The sequence below is a fragment of the Nyctibius grandis genome, chromosome 2 (assembly GCF_013368605.1).
Source record: "Nyctibius grandis isolate bNycGra1 chromosome 2, bNycGra1.pri, whole genome shotgun sequence".
Classification (NCBI taxonomy): domain Eukaryota; kingdom Metazoa; phylum Chordata; class Aves; order Nyctibiiformes; family Nyctibiidae; genus Nyctibius; species Nyctibius grandis.
This window is the reverse complement of record NC_090659.1, coordinates 57944113-57963181: the sequence shown is the minus strand read 5'-3', so window position 1 is coordinate 57963181 and position 19069 is coordinate 57944113.

The window sequence follows — 19069 nt, the reverse complement described above, 5'->3', positions numbered from 1 at the left end:
TAACTGATATGCCATTACAGAGTATTAGAGATTTACATTAGTGAGAAGTATGTAGAAAAGAAAGAGGTGCTGAAGGGAGGAGGATGAGATATGTTGTTCAGCTGAAGAGAGGCCTAACCTTCTGTTTTGTACTTGCAAAAGAGCCTTTTCAAACTTATGATCTCAGAGTAAATACATTAATATATACCTGAACACTTGCACTTTCAACTACCTGTTTGCTGATGTCCATAGTCCAGGAAAACAAGCTGGTCCCCAGAACGGAATTGTGAGAGCAAAACATGAATGTTTCAAATGTCCATATAGCTGAAAATCACAGTGGAAAAATATTTTGGTAATAATGCAGATTACAAAGCAGAGCATTACAGTGGATTCCCCAAATCAAAAGGAGAAGTGCAATAAAACCAGCAGGACATATACACTTCTAAATAAGCATTTACAAAACCTAACGTAAAAACAGCTGAAGGTATTTGGGAGTCTGTGAAGTAGATTTCTTTTCAAGGAAGCCTATCACCAACTACAGACAATAGCTTCATCTCAGTATATATTTTTGAGTCACAAATAAAAGCAAATCTAAGGCTTCTTAGGGCTAAAGATTTGTGGTCCTTCTCTGGTTTCTTCATGCATCACTAAGCAACAGAAGTGCTTTCTCCTTTCAAGACTATTTTGATGTATACTGCCAATTTAGTAGTTCGTACAACAGGTTTGATCTAGGCGCAAGTCACAGGACTTCAGCCTTCCTAAAGTTAAGCATGTAATCCTGGTTAGGCACTTTCAATAGGCAGTGGGGAGAAACAGCTATCTCCAGGTGGTGGTTCATCCCACCTGGTATAGGAGACTCTCTGGTCTCACTGTTGGGAGAAGACTATCTCATGCTGTTGATTAGAGAGACACTCTGGATGAGAGGTTTAGATTATAGACCATTGATGGGTGTCCACGCACAAGTGCTGCCTACGGTGTAAGAAGTGAGTGAAGTGTTTCTGAGCACTTGCCGTTCCCAGCAGATGATTCAGAATAACCTCTTAGAACAACAGGTCATTGGGCCATAGTCCACCTTTACAGGTGGCTGGGCTGCTCTCAGGGTGCTTTGATTGGCAGAAGAGATGGACCCAAAGAAGGAAAGGAACTTGGTCTTCTTGGATATTGTATTTGGAGCTTTGCTTTCTGTTTCTGCTCACAGCAAAGTCAAGAGATGGAAGAAATCTTCCAAAGAGTTATGCAGTACACCAATAGCAGCAACAAGCACTCCGGCAATTTAAAAAGCACAGGGGAGTTTGAACAATTTTCAGTTGAAAATTTAATATCTAAGTGCTACAGGGAAAGACAAAGTGTATTCTAACAGTGTGGTTGAAGTTTTGGCATTAGCTGCTGGAAGAACTTGACTAAGAACTGAATATTTGTCCAGCATACACAGTGTTGTTAGTCTTTGTTTGTAATCACAATTGATTGATAATTGAATTAAAATGGGGGGGCAAAATTCTAGGGGGGGGGGAACTTATTTTTAATTGTATTTACAAGACAAAATTACCAACCCTACTTGAACACCAGTATCATTTCCCACCTGACTCGAGACATCCCTTGCTTGCTCCAAATACTTTGTAAGCCTTGTCCACAATGGGAAGAGATATTGCACTCAATTTGGAGAAATAGTCAGCTGCTAGATGAATTAATTTTAAAGTAAACATAAGGAAATTAATTATCACAGAATCACAGAATCACGGAATGTTAGGGATTGGAAGGGACCTCGAAAGATCATCTAGTCCAATCCCCCTGCCGGAGCAGGATTACCTAGACCATATCACACAGGAACGCGTCCAGGTGGGTTTTGAATGTCTCCAGAGAAGGAGACTCCACAACCTCTCTGGGCAGCCTGTTCCAGTGTTCGGTTACCCTCACCATAAAGAAGTTTTTCCTCATATTTATGTGGAACCTCCTGTGTTCCAGCTTGCACCCATTGCCCCTTGTCCTGTCAATGGATGTCACTGAGAAGAGCCTGGCTCCATCCTCATGACACTTGCCCTTTACATATTTATAAACATTAATGAGGTTAATTATCCTTTAATAGCCTTGGCCAGAGCAAACTGAGTAGGAGAAAGATGCAGATCATGAAACAAAAGTCCTCTTTCTAACTTTGGGACCACAGTATATACCCTATATATCCTACAAAACCAGGCACTGGCACCATTGCTAAGTTTATGTAGCGTTGCTCTTGAAGCTCCCCGCTAACAACCTGGTGTGGCAGCAGCTAGCAGGTGCTGATGTTACTCCCTGGTCTTCCCTTGTTCCACCTACCTTGCTGCTGGCTTTCCAGCATCAGAGACTCCTTTTGTGGGATTTATATCATCTAATTTTAGATGTCCACATCTGAACTTGTTGCCTCCAGGTTTCTTCATATCCAGTGGAAAAAAAAACAGACATAGTTCTACAGAACTACATTTTAGATGTGTACTTTAGGAAGAAATCAGTCATGCCCTTGGAAAAAAACTCTTTCTTTCCACTGACTTTACAGACAGTTCAGATCACCAGCTCAGATACAGACTTTTGGCAAGGTGCATCCTACTCAGTTTGTATATATTTTCAATCACAGAACCATCTGCAACTTAATTCTGATTATCTGAAAGTAAGAAAATGGTATGTCATTTTACAATTTCTTCAATGCAGGTCATCCAAATGGCCATTCTTTGGCAGCTATTTCACTTCCCAGCATTGCTTGCAATGCTGCTGTTAAATTAAGCCCAGCTGCTTCCTTTTCTCTTCATTGACCTTCTAGCAATTACTCTGTTCCCTTTATTACACCTTATTTTAATGTCAACAGTTTTATGCCAGAGCTCAATCATTTGGACGCTCGAATGACTTCACAGAAGACTAAGAATGAGAAAAACGTCCCTTTAATATATTTAGATGGAAATTATAGTAGATAATTAACTTTAAAACACATTTGTATAAGTGAGATTTACTGAGTCCGTACACTCAAACTAAACATAATTAAAGTTATTCCATTCATTACTTGGACTGTGTTTTTATTTTCTGTGTTCTCTTAAGATGTGCCTTTGATTATCATAAGATAACTTTTCAGCTTTTATTTCCAAGCCAGGCTGACACAAAAAGAGGCATTCAGTGTGAGAGACCCTGAGTTCCTAAAGATTCTCCATGTGCACCCATGTCTTTAGGAAATACCTCGTTTCACTTTGAGATGCAGAGCTTAACACATAAACTGTCTTTGGGAGTGGAGAGAGAGACGGAAGATGTAGAGATGGAGGTTAAGAATGGTCATATTTTGAATAAGATTCCTTTCTCAGGCTTCCCAGATTAGCCACTTCTGGCTGCTTGGAGGAATCATAAACTTTTTGTTATCACAGGGACTTAAGAGAAGTACAATGCAAGGAGCCCTATCATTTATTTTATTGTCTTTACTCTAAATAAATATAATGAAAATCATTAACAAGCACAGTGTTCCCCATAAGGAATCTAATATCCTTGCATGCATTTGTATTTTTTCCTGGTATTTGTTGGACATAGATGGAATAAGGGGGATCTTTATAAATTTCTGCATGGAGTTTGCCTGAAATGAAGCACCCAAACAGAAATGCATACAGACAAGAAAAAAAAAAAAAGTCTAAAAAAGCTTCACATGGACCAATAGTGTATTACACTATCTCTAGTACTGGTTTTCATCTTCTCCTCAAGAGAACATTAACTTAATTCTAGATGTATTCTAATATACATCACGTCATCCACTCATAGAGTTGTTTTCTCCCGTTGAACTCTGTTTTGCATCCAGCAGGAGCTCTGTGAAAAAAGGACTGGTGAATCAGGACCATAAAATCCATTTTAGTATTTGGGAGATAAATACCTTTTTTTCTGAGACATCTATCTCAGGTCCTGTCCACAAACATTTTTTTGGGTTTAAGTCCTGTTTCTCTCTGCCTCCTGGGTGAAAGCCAGACTCGGTTAAACTGGCAGCAGCAACATTTTACAGGCACAGACAGAGGTAATGTCTTGAGGACATGAAGAATACTTCTTGGACTTGTTAGAAGTTCAGTTACATTGATCATCTATGAAGCAGTTATCATTGCTGGCCTTCAGAAAGAAATAGACTCTCCCTAATTTACAGTAAAACAGCAATAAAACTTCGGTGAGTTTGTTTGTGGTATTGGTTCAGCAAACAAGGTCAACATTGATACAAAACCATGTTGGTGCTTCCTTTTATTACTAAACCACAGTGGCTACATTCACAAAGCTGACTTCCATATAGAAATCAAGCATGGAATTATATATCTGTTCTTCCACCACGGACAAGAAATAGAATATTGTCCCTTTCTCCTGAACAGAGTAGGTGTGGGCCCTAGATCAAGGTGCTTCCACCTAGGCCTCACCTGTGAGATTGTATTTCATTTGAAAAGAACAGGAATCACACAAATAACAAGGATGAGCCTCAGTGTCAGTATGTGGAGTTTTTATACAGCAAAACCCAGCTGAAGAGTTGATGCCAGAAATCTTTACACTCTACAAAGAATCCCCAATTCATAAAATGAATTGGTATTTATCACCAGGAAATCAGGACTTGCAGAGCCCAGAGAGGAAAGAGGTTAATTAAGCCAAGAACCCCTTCGAATTTAAGACAAACCTGCCACCAGCTATTCACAGCCATTTTCTTTTAAAAACATATGTACACATCTCACTGAGATCCATACATTCTGTCATCCAATAAAATACTACAATAAACAGAAATACATATCCTCCCTTTAAAAATTTTAAAATACATTATTAAAATGCGCAAAAAGCTAAACAATAGATGTTCTAGACTTTTGTAATAAAATATATTTGAGGAGAGATAAAATACAACATAATTAGTTTTCTTTGTGGTGGGTTGTTGATGGGGGTTTTTTAGAGAGAGCAACTGAGCTGGGATAGTAAAACTCTCAAAATTTTGTGTAATCACTTAGGGTTTTTTTTACCATAACACGTGTTCAATTTTACTCTACATTTTCAAAACATTTTAAAATTATGTAAGTTTTAAATTAGAAATGTAAATTTTTATTTGTCCAAGTAAATGTACAGAAGTTCTCTGCCAATAGCGTTCATGCCCCTGCTGAGCAACTGGTAAGTTGCTTTTCTCCTGTGAAGAAGCAATTAAGCATCTTAAAATATATATCCTAATGTGGTAAAGCACGCACTTAAAGCACTGCTCTTTTACATGGACACCAGACAAAATATTCTTTAAACGCTAAGACTCAAATAAGGAAGCAGGAGTGAGACGCCAACTGTGTATCTTCTATCTTGTATTTACAAGGGCATGTAGTGATAGGACAAGGGGTAACGGTTTTAAACTGAAAGAGGGTAGATTTAGATTAGATATTAGGAAGAAATTCTTTACTGTGAGGGTGGTGACACACTGGCCCGGGTTGCCCAGAGAAGCTGTGGATGCTCCCTCCCTGGCAGTGTTCAAGGCCAGGTTGGATGGGGCTTTGAGCAACCTGGTCTAGTGGAATGTGTCCCTGCCCATGGCAGGGGGTTTGGAACTAGATGATCTTTAAGATTCCTTCCAACCCAAACCATTCTATGATTCTATGATCTCATAACCTCTATGAAAACAGCAGGGCTGTGTGGGGGAAAAAAAAAATGAGAAAAAAAAACACGGAAAAAAAGGTTACCAGTAGGTACACAAGGTAGAACTGTCACTGTGACTCTAAAAGTCTTAATTGATGAGAGTTTAATTTGTGTTTTCCATGTTGCACACAGGTATGTGAGTAGCTTGTTAGCCACCATAATTAACAGAACTGGGGATCTTGTTGCTTTACAGCAAATAACAGCTTGATGCAGCAGCAACAGTGGCAGGGAGGAGGAGAAGTACCACAGCCCTTGCTGTACCCTGGGACCCAGCACTGCAGGCAGCAGGGCTGCAGGCTCAACATCTGCCCTTCCTTCCCCTCTCATAAATCCATATCTCGTGGACACCTGGCCAACACAGCCCATTGCACAGAAAGGGTTAGCTGCAGGCAGCTGTTCAGAGAATTCCCAAATCTTTGATTTACTGTGATCAATTGCATGATTAGGCTGGATGTTGCAGAGAGTGGTGATTATCTAATGGGGGCACTGTGATCTCTGTTACAAAGAAACTCTGCTGGGGAGGAAAAACTGGCATGAGACATCAATATGCATTTATACAAAATACCTCGGGGCATCTCTGTAACCAACAGGCTACAAGTTAATAGAGCTTTTTCTCTGTTAAGACAGTGGAAGGAAACATGCTTGCATTAAATCTATGATGTCAGAAGGTGAATCTTAGTGGTTTTCTTTCAGCTACTGCGTTTAGCCACACTAAGGTATGAACTTAATTGCTGAGGTACTTGGGAGGTATCAAGCACAGACATTAAACAGAATTATGCAGCAGCAGTCTGCTTTTGCTAATTAAAATGTGGAAATCAGCCAGTATCAAATTATTTTGTTTAGACAATTCATGGCTGGTTTAGGTACTTCAGCGTGTACTGCAGTGGTTTCGCTATTTGGTAAGACTTTCACGATTTCATGATGACCTGTGTCATTCTAATATACAGACTTTAAGTACAGCAAATGTCATTTTGCCCAAAAAGAAACTTAAAACTTTTTTATTGGATTAGGATTTTTAATAAATAATTGGCATTTTATTTATGTATTTTGGGAAATATATTCTTAGGCCTGCACTGTATAAATGATGCTCACCAGTAGCTTCAGCTACCAGTTTCACCTACACTTCAACTGAATTATGGGCAAGCCATGCTTTTAGAAGACTGTTCTTTGTTTAAAAAAAAAAACATATTTGAGCTACATTTTTGCTATTAAATGGACTCAGATGAGTCCTATAGGTTTTGCTTTCTATCAGTCCCTTCTTCCAACAAAATTTGCTTTTGCAAGACTGAGTTGTAGTAATGAGTTGTACCCGTGTGCTTGGCATGTGTCCAGCTGGCAAGATCAAGTCCAGAAAAACGTTCATTCACACCTGTAGCCTCTTCCCTGTGACCCACTCCCCCGGCTTGCACCAGGGAGGGAGCTGTGGTCTGGATTAATTGTTCCGGCAGTTCATGTCCTGAAATCTTGTTTCCCCAAGAGCCCCAGCAAACCTCCTTGCTCCAACTACATGACTGAAAGTTCACCACTTGCATGCACACACTGCGCACGGCCCCTGCCAGATGCCATGTGTATGTGAGAATGTGTGTGCACTACACATATGTGCAACATGGTACCGGGATCACCTTTCTTCACGTTTTTTTGTTGAACGTTCTCCCACCCCCTTGGGTAAGTGTGGCTGTATCCCTTGTTGTAGGGTGCGCGTGCTCAGCAGCACACCCAACAGCCATAAGTCTGGATGTTTTAGATCAGGGAACCCCCTGGCATATGTGCCACTGCTCTTTGCCAGTGCATCCAATGAAAAGCAGAACACAGGGACAGGATGGTGTGTACCTCGGTCTACCCCCATCATGGAGCTAGGCCATGTCTGGGTTGTCCCTCCGGAGCAAAGGGCTAGGAAAGAACACGGGTGTCCTACAGTGTGATACAGCTCATATGGCCCACTGTAGCCAAAAGGTTGGGCACCACTTTATTACTGCTTGAAAGCTCAGTATGTGCCATCTCTCGGAGCCTTGTCAGATAAGTGAAACCCCAAAAGAACCCTGGTGCAAAAACATGTGTGACCATAGGTAAGGTTATGATGACTACTGGAGTGGCTTCAGTGGCCAGTGTAGGAGATCTGGCAGATCTGTTCTTCTCACAGTCGTTTTGTTGGGCCCTGCATTCCTTGTTCCTCTGAAGAAACCATCCATTGCAATTAGTTTTCTCTCAGGCTTACCACCCTGCGTCCGCCTCAGCATTCAACTGGGATAAGTAGGTTGGTATATTCATTAGACACATCACTGAAATGATCAGCAGGAGCAAAGCTTAGAAAATGACACTTATATTGTCACCATTATGATGTAGAGTCAATGCCTGCTACAGATGAAGAGAACTCCGGCTCCTTCTAGACTTGTATCTACCCTACCATTCATAGGTGGTTTTGCATCCTCTTCACATTTGGGCAGTTATCATTAGCAACCCAAGTATCGAAAACTTTTTCAATGAAATCTTCAATTTCACTGCACAGTTCTGTGGCAGAGTCAGTTCAGTGACAGATCTGCAGCCCCTGCAATGGAGTAAAAGGAAACTGGAGTTCTTCAAACTTAGGATTTAGAAGAAAAGATGGTTCAAATAACCCTTCTAACAAAACAAGCTGTGTTTTAAGCAACATAGCTGGAGTAGAGAGTCTTAAAATCAATGAGCAGAAAGCTTTAATAACTTCCCCAACCACTGTTTTCCTCCTTGCATGAAAATGACTCATTAAAAGGACACGTCAAATTGCTCTCCATGGCTGTGAAAGCGAACACCAACACAAATGGAGAATTTGCTAAACTGTTACATTAAATGCGATATATAACAAGAGGGCTAGGAAGCTGCTGCATTAACATGTGGGAGATGATAAGAGAAAAACACAAATGTCGATGTAAGAATGGGGAGGAAATTTGAATTTGTAATTATGCTGTAGATTTTTTTTAAACAAATGTTGCAGTTTGTAAAATAGAAAGAAGCCTAGTTTGGTAGTTCGTGCTCCCAATTTTCAATATAATTTTAATGTAAGTATACAGAACATATGATTTCGTGCTTTAAGTTTGTTTAGGTTTTGTTGTAGTATTTTCGCCCTCCGTCCTACACAGAACACTCATGACATTCATCTATCTCAGCTGTTGTGAGAAACAGAACCACATTTTTAGGCCCATGTATTGATACAAACTGAGTCTTTATGTTTATATTCAGTGATTATAGACTGTTAAATGTACAGATTTCATAGCAAAGAAGTCCTTTAAATGGAGTGTCATATTAATCACAGAAAATAACTTCTACCCATCCTTCTGTAGGCAAACCCCTAAAAGAGCCAAGAGTGAGAAAACTGGGCTGTAAAAAGAAGAAAAACGATCTGCCTCTCTCTCACAAAATCACAAAGTCCCCAAATCAAAATGGTCTCCTTTTTTTGGCTGGAAAGGGAAGTCCCATCCCTTCTGGTTTTGGTTAGGGAAAGGTGGGTGAGCTCCCAAGGACCTGAAGATAGCGGGACTCAATAGGAAGTCGTGCCACGGTCTCCTCTTGAGAGCATTGAAATCATGTATTTATGGACATTGTTTCACACTCCGTTAGAAAGGTGTAAACCTTGTGAAACTCAGTGCAGTTATTCCTTATTAATATGTCTAGCTGAAAGCAGCATTTGAATCAATGTTTTAGCAGAAAAGGCTGTTTACTCTGATAATTAAGGAGAGTCAAACAGCTAGCCTATCGATAGGAGCTGTGCCAGTCAATTCAATAGAAGATCTCATTTTCATAAGGAATTCAAGTGGAAAACTCTGCATGATATTCTCTTTCAGAAAAGAATCTAGTAACACTGCATGTAAAAAAAAATATTGTTTGAAGCAAATATTTCATTAATTTGACCTATCTGTGATAACATTTTCCATGACACAATAATACCAGTGAATTTTAGTGCTTGCCGAGGGAGGCATGTTGCTATCAGAATACGTCCTGAATGTGTTCAGCTAGTTCAGCTCAAAGGAAACAATGGAGCTTATAGACATGGTAGGCTACCATTCGAATTGGCACGGTTCCTGTTACAAATATTCCTTCCTTTGAATATCTCTTGCCTTCCAAGTCCTACATGATGCATATAATTTAAGCATTCTCCTTAATTAATCACAAATGAAGAGCAATGTCTACAAGGGAATTTCAGTGGAGGTGTGGGTTAGATCCTGTGTTACACTCAGCAAGCATCTTCAGAGGAGGCAGTGGGTGTAGAAGCCCTGATCCAGACACTCTTGGGGGGAATATGACCACAGCAAGCTTTGGGATCTAGCCCAGAGAATGCACAGCACCTCTCCAGAGGTGTTCAGCTGCTAACAGGGCAAAGCCTCAGATAAGTGTATATAAAACTAGTGGCCTTTATACGTTTTTTGACATTTAAGGGTAGTCCTGCAGAGCTTGACAAGCTGAGCTTTGTCTGATTAAAGAGCATGGGATCGGACCCTAGATTACTGAAAATAAAATGTGTATTGTTATATATTGCTACTATATTGCACTTGAGTCACAACAACTCCATGCAATGCTACAGGTGTGGGGAAGAGTGTCTGGAAAGCTGCCTGACAGAAAAGGACCTGGGGTGTTGATCGATGGCCGGCTGAATGTGAGCCATCAGTGTGCCCAGGTGGCCAAGAAGGCCAACAGCATCCTGGCTTGTATCAGAAATAGTGGCCAGAAAGACTAGGGAAGTGATCGTCCCCCTGTACTCGGCACTGGGGAAGTCACACCTCGAATGTAGTTCTGTACTGAGAACAGTACTGAGCCCCGGAGGACACCACTAGTGACCAGACGCCAACTGGATGCAGTACCGTTCACCACCACTCTCTGGGCCCAGCCATCCAGACAGTTCTTAACCCAGCAAAGTGTGCATCTGTCTAAGCCATGGGCTGCCAGCTTATCCAGGAGAATGCCATGGGAGACAGTATCAAAGGCTTTGCTGAAGTCCAAGTATGCTACATCCACAGCCTTTCCCTCATCCACTAGGTGGGTCCCCTGGTTGTAAAAAGAGATCAGGTTGGTGAGGCAGGACCTGCCTTTCCTAAACCCATGCTGACTAGGCCTGATCCCCTGGTTGTCCTGTATGTGCTGTGTAAAGAAAGACGTTGATGTGCTGGAGTGAGTCCAAAGAAGAGTAACGAAGCTGGTGAAGGGTCTAGAGCACAAGTCCTATTAGGAGCAGCTGAGGGAACTGGGGTTGTTTAGTCTGGAGAAAAGGAGACTCAGGGGAGACTTTATCATTCTCTACAACTACCTGAAAGGAGGTTGTAGTGAGGTGGGTGTTGGTCTCTTCTCCCAAGTAACAAGTGATAGGATGCGAGGAAATGGCCTCAAGTTGCGCCAGGGGAGGTTTAGATTAGATATCAGGAAAAATTTCTTCACTGAAAGGATTGTCAAGCATTGGAACAGGCTGCCCAGGGAAGTGGTGGAGTCGCCATCCCTGAAGGTATTTAAAAGACATGTAGATGTGGTGCTTAGGGACATGGTTTAGTGGTGGACTTGGCAGTGTAGGTTATTGATTGGACTTGATGATCTTAAAGATCCTTTCCAACCAAAATGATTCTATGATCCTATATGTTTTCTACAGTTTGTATATGAGAAAGTATGATTAAAAGTCGATGAGAGACTGTTTATAAATTTTGATTGCTTCATAATTTTAACTCTGAGCAACATTTTTATCATAATTATAGGCCTTCTTAAAGCATTTATGCAGATTGTTTTATTCAAAAGGGGTTTATTCCGTATAAACTCCAGTCTTTTATGTCTCCATAAAATCAGTGTGTGAATTCCCAGCAACCACAACTCCACTAGACAGTCAGCACATTAGTAGCAGAGATATTTTCAAACAAGGCAACATTCCTCAGATATTCTGAACATTATTTCCTGTTTTCCCATCCCAGTGAGTGTCATGGTGGTAAATAGTAATAATACTCCTTAGCACATTTGTTAACCTCTTTATCTCTCTTTAAAAGTATTAGCAAGTTTATACTCGTAATTCCTCTGTGATGTTCCTGTGTATTATGGTAACCACTGTATGCATCATTCAGTGGAGGCTTAGGGAGATTAAGTCAGATATCTCAAATCTTCAGCTCCAGAAGACTTAAATCTAGGGATTTAGATGCAGAGCTTCTGTTCATTTCAGTGAGAATTTTGTGTCTAAATATCCTGGATCCCTACAAATATTGAAGTGTAAAGGACTTACCCCAGGACCTCAGGCTATTTTTTAATCATTGTTAACGTTCAGTTGATTGCATGGTGTGAACTACTTTTGTGGTCTGCAGCAGGGAATGAGTCCATGGCTCCCAGTTGAGGTCGGTTCATGAACATGTTGCCTATAAGGAGCGGGCTCCAGAGCAAACCATCCTCTGTCCTTCCTCCAGGTTTCCTCACAAAGGATATGAGACATCCATCCCAGCCAAAAGCCCAGTATTTCTGTGGTGGGGACAATCAGGGCATCAGGACGCTTGGGTGAAGCTTGAGGCAGCATATTGACAGCACAGATGGACCTAATGGAACAGAAAAGCAATTTAACCCACTGGGTGAATCAGTGGCAGTTCTGATAATACAACAGAGGAACCCAACAAAAGTGAATCATCTTCACTGGAAGGGGAGCTGAAAGGTTCAAATCATTTCATAGCAGTCACTGTCTCAGCAAGCTGTGTCTTATTATGATCATCCCAATGACCCAAGAAGGCACTTCTCCAGCACTGGAACATGTATAGAGTTGATAGAACAAAATATATACCCTTTATTTGCATATGGAGCTGGGGCATCAAATGGACAATGTGCTATCACCTCCCCCGGGATATACAAATATATGATGTTAAATGTATATAAATTATGTGCAAACATTTTTGCCATCGCAGTAAAAGTTAGACCTTTTGGTACATGTGTTTGGATGCTCAGAAAGAAACTGACTTCTTAAAGTTGTAACATGTTCTGTTGGGCTCAGAACAGTGATGATGTGCTGTCATTCATCAATGAGGAGTGTTAATTTTCCTCAGTCTCTTTGACAAGTCACGAGGCCTGATGCTAAGCCACATTCCATTTTACAGCACTACCTTCAAGTTTAATGATTTCCTCAAATGACTGGATCACATTGCAGTGAGATGACCTTATCCCCACCCCATACTTTCTACTCACAAGCCACTTGAAAAACTGATTTGCACCTCGGTCTTGGAATGTATATTCTGCACTTGAATGGTTCAGACTTCAGACACTATTTATTCAAAGGGGAGGCAAACCTAAGACCTAAAAAACCCACTAAGAAAACAATTGAATTACTATCTGCTGCTCTAAAATGAAATGAGATCATTAACGCAAACAGTGTAAATACTGAGTTCTGTGCAGCAATGCAATTAGATTTCACCTGTTGATTTTTATAGCTTACAGCCTTCATGTTACAGGTCATGTAGCTTCCCTCTGACGTCCCTCCAGCGTAGATCAGGCATAATTCCGCTGCAGTCACAGGAACCAAGCCCATGGGAGACACAATTCTAGCAATCTTTGTGTTTCATATCTACAGCACAAGTCCCATGTAATCCGTAAAGAGTAAAATCAGTCATCTTTATGTCCATTTCACATGTTAGTTTAGGGTCGTTTTCCAGCTCTATCATCTGAATTTGTACCGTAATATTTCCACTCTGAAAACATACTAATATTAATGGTTGGAGTATGGGAATAAATACTAGTTGAGTGCCTGGATTTCTGATGACACTGCAGCTAGAGAGGGTGCAGATCTGTATTTCAGAGCAGTTTTAGGACAGTCAGGTTGTCATTGGACTTAATTGCAAGACTTAATAAACTGCTACATTTGACAAAAACTATTTATCTATGTAAATTATACTTTTACTTCTGAGGTTCAGAACTGTTTCATGGCAGTATGCTGAAAAGGGGACAGCTGTGTCTGTGTTGGAAAGCAATAAAATACTCAGAAGTATGCTAGTAAAAAAAGCAGTCACATTAGAGGTAACAGAATGTCCATTTTTAGGTGGCAAGAGGATTTTTTTGTTCTCTATCAAGGATACCAATAAATATTTTTTCCACATTTGTTGGTCAGTTTCTTGTTTGAAAATAAGGGTCCTGGTTTTACTGTAGCCTTTCTTTGCAGGCAAATGGTCTGGATAATAGTTACAGGCATTTTTCTGTGTGAGGGAATTGAATAAAGACTGTCTACGGCTCCACTCTAGAGCCAGGGACCAGCCGCAGAGCCAGCCTGTGTATTTTAACAACCTGCTGCACACCAAAGTTGCAGCTACAATTGACTTAAAACAACTCGGAGGTGATTGTTCCAGAATAAAACCTGATTTCTTCGACGATTTTACAGCAATGCTAGGCTGTAGCTGGCGTTGTCAAGGCACGGAAGAAAGCTTACCTCGGGGCTGGTGCCTGTGACCCGAGGAGTCCCCCGTAACCTCAGCCTGGAGCACTCCAGGCACCACTGGGCTTTTCTTATATATATATTTTAAAATCTGGGGTTTCTGATCAAAAAGAGGCAGCAACTTTGAGGTCAGTCCCGAAAGCAGTGTGTCTGCTGTGCTGACCCAGGAGCACTGGCAAAGGCTGGGGGCGGCTCTGAGCCCCTCTCCGAGAGCCCGGGGGTGTTATCTGCAGCCCCGGAGCTGCGGCCGGGGGCTGCAGCCCCTCGCCCACGGAGCGGGGGGAACCTCCCGGCCGCGCCGGGCGGGGGGCTGCGGGCATTCCCTGCTCCCGGGGTTTTCTGGACACCTGAGGCAGGGTTAGCTGGCGTCCCAGGCATTCGTTGTCATTCTGCGAAAGGAAGGGTTGAAAGCCCCTGCAAAACAACAACCAAACAAAAACCTGCAAGGAGGAAAACGCTGTAATCAAGCAGCAGAGATTTGGGGGGGAGGTGGGGAGCGAGGGGAGAGTTCAGATCAAATGGGACGTCGAGATAGCAGACAGCAGTAACTGCATATGATCAATAATCATTCCGTGTGCATTCCTCTACTCATTTAGCATCAGCTAGGACCGTGCAAATATTGCAACTGAGTGCTCGACAAGGAAATCAGCTGAGCGTGTGTTTAAACTATGGTTAATTATTAATATGAACAAATTTTTTCAATTAAATGTCTCATTTAATCCCCTCGTGTCGACTTGTTTAGGAAGCTACATTTTTATCTTCCAAAACGATAATGTGGGTGCAGACTTATTCTAGGGAATTTGATATCATCCATATAATATCATTCGTGGATGAATTATGATCTTTTCTCTTCTTGCTTCATTCTAGCCAGCTGAGGAAACGAACAATTTTTGGTATAAATGTTTATGACATTTTTTAAATGTTCAAAGGAAATTTGTCAGGGATGTCCCTCGAAGCACGGGGGAAATTACACCTCGGTGAAGAGACGAGCCTTGGAAATGTGAGGTCAGAAAGAAAAGCAGATCGTATTTCTAATAGTAACTTCAGAAGAAATTAATTGTGACTAATATTTTTTCCTGCTACCGCTCCTAATCTCTCTTGCCAATTCCTAGGCGGGTGTCTGCCACCCTTTGCAGCGGGTCTGGCCACCTCCTCCTTGCACGGTCCTTCGTTCACCCTACGGGGGCTGTGCTTGTGCAGCTGCCTGCTCGCTGCGGTTGTGGTCTTTCCTTCCCCTGCCTCCTTCTCCTAAATCAAACTCCTCGGGTCTCGCTGTAGAAAACTGTCCCTGCAAGCTCGGGACTCTGCCAAGCCTGCCTTCTTTTCTCCCTTCCTTACTCCCTCCCTCCTTTCCTTTCCTTTCCTTTCCTTTCCTTTCCTTTCCTTTCCTTTCCTTTCCTTTCCTTTCCTTTCCTTTTTTCCTTCCTTCCTTTCTTCCTTCCTTCCTTCCTTCCTTCCTTCCTTCCTTCCTTCCTTCCACGGCGAGTTGAGGAAATGCAGAGCCCCGGTGTTTCATTATATACGTCAATCAGCCCCTTTCGAGGAGCCATCATATTTGTCCCTAATTTCGACTTTCCCAAGCACTGTTCTCATATTCCACTGTTTGAAATGTAGGAAGATTTAGCATAATTTGGAGGTCAGATTTCTAAATAAGCCTGCTTTAAATAACAAGCCCACACGGGAGATTGTCAGTATCTCTTATTTTGTATACTGTTTACACACTGGCACCGCTTTTTCAAACCCTATATGTGGGTTAAAACTCAATTTTACAACCCCCATTTATATGAGATGTAGGTTTGACATCTGTTTGCCAGAGTGTTTTGCACTTAGCCTAACACCCACTATTAAATGACAAAATTGTGGCAGGCTGTCAAAGCCAGCTGACTGACAGCTGCTCTACTTTACAAAAAAGCCCCATTCAAATATTTGCAGGGTTTGAAGCTTTCTGTAACGCTGTCGCCATTCTCCCCGTTATTTAGCATGTAAAATATAAGTCAAAGTTTTAAAGCTGCTTTCCAAAACGCTGCCATTTTTCCATATAAAAAGAGCGAGCGGTGGTTGCTGGCGGGGTTCCAGCGCCAAACGCATTGGATGGGTATTTCGCTGGGTCCCCGCGTTCCTCCTATCTGCACAAACCCGATAAAACTGTAATTTAGCAGCGTTTCTTAATATTGCAGCTAATTAGAGCCGGCGTGTTATTGAAGTGAGAGCAAAAATCCACTTAAAAGAGAGGGGAGGAAAAAAAAAATAGAAAGGGGGGAGACTAAAATGTTTCCGCTCAGGCAGAGGAGCGCACAGCGAGACCCCCCGGGGAAACGGCCGGGCTCGGGGAAGGGACACCGAGGGCATCCTTGCTCCCCTGGGGGGGGTGCCCCTTCCTGCCCCCCCCCCCCTCCAGGGGTCCCTCTGTGTATTCGCCAGCCCAGGGCAACTCTGGAAGGACGTGCGAGGGTCGGCGCTGATGGAGGGCGAGCGCAGTGCTTTGGCCGGGGTCGCTTCCACTTCTAGCCCCACTGATGAGGATGTAGGATTTAATTCAGGTCGTTAATACACGCCCATCCCTTCCCCTGTTCTCCCTCCACGCGCGAATACGAGTCTGTAAACGGCAACGGTGGTTTAAACTTAAAAGCCAACTGCTTTTTATTCTAAGATGCCTAGTGATTGTATGTGACTGAGCAACGCGAAATAGCCGGCGAGGTAACCTCTGCATGTTAAGAAGTCTTTGCAGCAATTGCTGCGGTTTAGTTGAACCTCGGGTGCCTTCCGCAGCCTTTGCGAGATAAGCAGAGCTCTAGCTGTCAAGCGAATCAGAGGTTAATGTTTGGGGGTGAGGTATTTATTAATTTACTTTTTAAACGATGACTATGTCCACCCCCCAACAGAAGAAGGTGGCACTCCGGCTGTCCCCAGTGTCCGTCTCCCAAGCGCTCCGGCCCCGGCGCGGACGGTCCCTCCGCAGGGTGAAGGTAGCCACGACTCGCCTGGCCGCCACCGCTGGCTCCGGCAGCGGGCAAAAGCATCCCCGGTCTGGCCCCCTCCTCCCTCCCGCCGCCTTCCTCCCTCCCCCCGACACACACGGACAGGCACACACCCTCACGCAGCCGGAGCGGAACAGAAAGCGGGTTACTCTCAGCTTTACCTGGAAATCTTTAGCTGATTTGTGTCCATTTTAATAACCTCTATCGACTGTCTTGCCTAGAGCGGTTGTCGTGTTGATAGAAAGGGACTGGGAAAAGAGTATTTAGGGGAGGAGAAAAAAAAATAATGCAGGAAGAAAACTAACAGCGCTGTCTAGGAAAGGGGAGGTTATGGCAGTGAGCGGTACAGGGCGGAGAAGGTGCGGACCCTCCACAGCGATGCCGGGCGGAGGGGGGGAGGCTGACAAAGCCCGGCTCCATCCCGGGGAAAGCGAGGGGAGGCAGGGAGAGAGGGGGAGCGAAAGGGCGGAAGGGGGGGTCTGAGCCTTCCTGGGAAATCCAAGTTTATTGTCAACAAAGGAGGGTCTGGCCGCGCTCGGAGCCTCCGCGGTCCCGAGGTGCCGGGGACCGGCAGGGCACAGCGGGAGGGACGGGAGCGGGGTCCCGGGGCGGCCGGGGTGGAGGCGGTGAGGGGCGAGCGGAGGCGGGGAGAGCCCCGCGGCGGCCACGGCACCGGACAGGTACGGGAAGCAGCACCTGGGGGTGTCTCGTCCCTTCCCGCAGGCATCTCCCCGGAAGAAAGGGGCAGGGGAGAGTGGGCCAGCAGGCGCGGGGAGGGAGAAAGGCGAGGTTAGAGGAGAGAGTGCGTGTGAGAGAGGGAAGGGGGAAGAGAAAGAGGAGGAAGGCTCCGGGCTCCACCTCCCCGCTCGGCGCGGCGCTCCAGCTGCTCTCAATCCAACTGCTCAATTCTATTCACTGCCGCGACGGAACAAAAAAGTGGCTATTTATTAGAATACTTGTTTGGTATTGTTCAGTGCCACACAAAAGGCGTTTCATTATGTTGGGGTGGGGAGAAAAGCCCCTCTCCTTTTTTTTCCCTTTCCTTTTCTTTTTTTTTCCTTTTCTCTCCAGACCGAAACAATAACTTGAAATTGTCTTTAAAGTCTTTTCTATCAATAATAAATTTCATTTTCTTCTCTCTCTCCCGCTCTCCCTCTCTCCCCCTTTCCCGTGCAGGGGGTGTGTGTGTGTGTGCGCGCGTGTATGTGTGTGTGAGGGAGAGAGAGAGCGAGCGAGCGAGCGAGCGCGGATGGTGAGTGTGCGTGTGTCGCCGGGCACTCGTGGCTCGGGCACAGCCGCCTGGGAGCTGCGGCTGGGCGAGGGGCGAGGAGGAGTGCTCGCCCGGCCCCGCCACACCGCCGCGCTCGGCCGAGTCGCACTGCCCTCCGCCTGTCCGGGCACGGTCGGAGGAAGGTGTGAGCTAGGCTGGAGGCGAGGCAAAAAAATAATATTTGATAATAATAATTATAAGGCTGCCCCTTGAGCTGGTATGTTGGGAGGAGGCTGGAGCTGGAAGAGCAACTGTAAGTGTGCCTCTAACTTTTGAGGGGGTCTTCACCCTGTCTTGGGAAGGGAGGAGGGGAAGCTGGCGAGGGGAGGGCTTCCGAGTTACTTTTGCTGCAAGGAGGGAAGAGCCGTTTGCAATCTCTGGGTTATCGGCTGTGACACGGGTTTGGAGGGGGGGGTGACAGTGTTTTGGGCTGTCCCCCTCTGTCTTCCCGGGGAAGACGCCTCACTGGGTTTTGAGGCGGGGGAGGGAAGCGGCGGCCGGGGCCGGGGGCTGCGGGCGGGCTGGGGCGGGGAGGGCGGCGGGGGCGGCGGCGCCCCGGCGCTGCCTCCCGGGCGCGCAGCGCTCGTTCCGCTTGCACGTTCAAAAATTAACATGTCGGTGCGCGGGTGCCATTTAGTGAAAGGTGTTTTGGGCAAAGAATCAATTTCGCCGTGACTGACCGACGGGCTTGGCTGTATTAATACTGCCAAAAAAAAAAAAGGGAAATCAACAGGCAGAGCAGCCCTCAGCTATTACAACTAATGCCTGCTTAATCTCTGCCCCTCGGAGCGAGCATTCACATGGGCTCTTAGCATT